Genomic DNA, 3,260 nt, shown 5'->3' with positions numbered 1-3,260 from the left:
CTATAATAATCCTACTTTTTTCAATAGAAAAAGAACCAGGAATCCGTTTCACAATAAATATAAACATCAAACAAAGTAATAAGGTTTATACATGCTTGTATTATTTAAAACATTTATATTACCACTGAACATTTTGATATATTGTATGACATTTAAAAATACTAGCAATTTATTTGTTGCAGCAAAAGAAAAATAAGAAAAGCAATATTGCTAGTGGATACTCAAAGGGTTAGTGTAGTAGTTGTTTGCCAAAACCGAAATAAAATAATAAAAGTTAGTTTTATTTACCAAAACGACAATAGGTAACTTTTAATAGTATTAAAAATAAGTACAGAATATTTTTTATACATAAAGTTTTTCCTAATTTACATGTCCAAAAAAATGCCGGGAATTTTTTTAAGATTTTTACTTAAAACTATTCAAGATAATTTACCATTTAAACTTCAAATTGAATTGACATAATTAAGTCTTGTTTCCGTGTGGCATGGCAAGAAACGTTGACCATGGGATGAAGAGAACAGCTGCGTAGAGGCTTTTGTGATCGACACGCCTGAACAATGACGAAAACTCAACCATAGTGACAGAAATATAATTTTATTGAACCAGAAGCTCTTATACTCACGTAAATCCTAAAATTAAAACCCTACACAATTTCTTTTAACATCTAAAGCTCGTAACCATGCACACTGTAATAATATTTACCTTAAACACACACACACACCTTTTTACATTATAAGTGTATTAGTTGAAAAGCTACGGAATACGACATTAGAGTTCCTCCTCTTTGGGATAATATATATATACATTTTTACTGAAGTTATTGGAGCTACTCTAAAAGAAAACTTTCCTTTCATGTAAAGGAATTTAATTTAATTTCTATTTAGTTTAGACAAATTTACTGATATTAAATTATTTTCAACAAAACCACGTTCACGCACCCCACTAATCTTTTGTAAACCTGGTAAAAAACAGCAGAAGACAAAAATTTATTGAATTAAAATTTAGTTCATAACTTATGAGTAAAAGGCAAAAATAACTAAAACATAATTATATAATATTATTGAAAAAAAATGTTTTTGTAATCAAAAAGTTAAGTAAAAAAATATTATATAAAATTACTCTCTGTAAAAACAACAATAAATAATAAGTTAATTGAGAAGCAGACATATTTTTACATAAATGTGTGTGTGTGTGTGTGTGTGTGTGTGTGCGCGCGCGCGCGCGCGCACGTGTATCTGAAAAACCCAGGACTTTCTTCACATTTACGGTTTGGAATGTCCTCAATCTACACTAACACTTACGGAACTCATTAAATAAAGATGAGAGGGAGAAAGAAAGAAACTACTAGCGGTGAAGGAAAGAAAACAGCAAAATTGAGATTAGGAAACATTGAGTTTTTATCACAGTCCCGGCCGCTACATTGCTTGGCTAGCTGTCTGAGTAAATCGGGATTTTAAGAGCTTCCGAGACAAAGTGTAGAAATAAAATAATTTTTAACTCATCTTCTCATTCTAACATCCCATTTATAAATGGGAAGATTAATGGTTCCGTACATCCAGCACATTTACGTTGAACTACGTTACAATACAAATTTTGAACATTACAGGTTAAAGATATTTTGCTATTTTATTTTGAAAAATAGATTTTAATATATACAGCATATGTCTAGTTTTTAGCTGTAAAAGAAATAATTCTATATTTTCCTTTGTTAAATAATAAAACTTTGAAAAATTACAGTTATAAAGTTGTAAAATCAGCAAACAAAACTTACTAAAGTTATGATTTTCATTCAGTGTTTGGGTATGTAGCAATGGAGCAGTGTAAAATAAGGTTAATAGCATAACTTTCTAGGTCAGAGGTAAATACTTTCCATAAAGCATTTTCTGTTTTATTACAAGTTTCTTTCACGCGTATTTCCTAACAGATCTTATTTGACATTGACTTATAGAATGTTATATTTTGAAGTCTTTATTATCCTACTCTTAAAATAAAGGAGGATTCTATTGTTATTTGTTTGATTTAAGTATATTTGTGAGAGTATGAAGCCGAAAATGTACGTTTGTGTGTCAAGTATCAAACAGACTCTGTTATTGAGAAAAAATAATTATTTCGTTGAAGATTTTAAATTACATGTAAGTTTATTAGTCGTATATATAAATTATATATTGTTATATAGAAATGTATGTGTACATTTTATTGTTTGAATTTTAGTTGTTAAATATGAACTAGATATGACACACTGTGTTTAAAAATCTTATAATATTAATCTTATGTTATCATCTGAAACTAGAATAGTTTTTAAAATAAATTAGGTTTTTGAACATATTTGTGGAATGTGTTTTACACAAAGCCTTTATTTATAAAATATTTCTAAGCGGAAATAGTCTATTTTCATTACGATATAGATTTACAAAAGGGTATTCGATACACGATGGCTACAACCCATATAAATTACGGTGATATGGTTTAGTTATAATCATTACAGATTGCCTCACAGATCCTAAGAAATCATTTTGATATCCCTTTTTCGGAATAGTTTACCTATTCTTAGCAATATAATAATCCCTGCTGCAACGGAAAAAGATCAAGAAGAGGCGGTCGTGGCAGATAGTAATGTTGCCTCATTCTGCCTAAATGTAAAAAGGTTTCTTGCTTTATATACTTTGATAGTGTTGCTTAGTTTCAGTACAGATTAAAAATTTAAACATTATTGAACTAAGAGAAGTAATGTACGGAACTTCCAAAAGAGCCAAGGGCAACAACTTGGTAGAACTTTCCCTCTCTGTTCCTCGTAGGTAATGTGTTATATAGCATGAGCAGTATAAATGTAGGGTGTATTTGTATTTCCTAGTAGTGCAACATAATTTATAGCTTTTTCTACTGTATACTATTGTACAATCAATACTAATACGTTTATGTTGGTTAAAACTTTCTGCTTGACCTCGAGTTAATTAAATGCATTACTGATGATTTCGTGAGTTTTATTACAAGTTATGCAATTATTTTTTATGATTTCATATTTGTTATTCCCATATTTAACGGTTAATTAAGTCGTTGTGATTTTAAATTACAGTAACATCACCTGCTGGTGAATCTATAGTAAACTACTGGTGGGTGTTATAAAAGGGGGGGAGTGAAATGTGGAAAAATATGTAATAATATTTGAGGGTGGTAAAACAAATGAAAAAGATTACAATCGTTAGGAAGGTATTTACTAAATAGAATAGTTTATAATTGCTATATATATATATATATATATA

The sequence above is a fragment of the Homalodisca vitripennis genome, chromosome 2, assembly GCF_021130785.1.
Source record: "Homalodisca vitripennis isolate AUS2020 chromosome 2, UT_GWSS_2.1, whole genome shotgun sequence".
In the NCBI taxonomy this organism is placed as follows: Eukaryota; Metazoa; Arthropoda; class Insecta; order Hemiptera; family Cicadellidae; genus Homalodisca; species Homalodisca vitripennis.
This window is presented reverse-complemented; position numbering follows the sequence as displayed.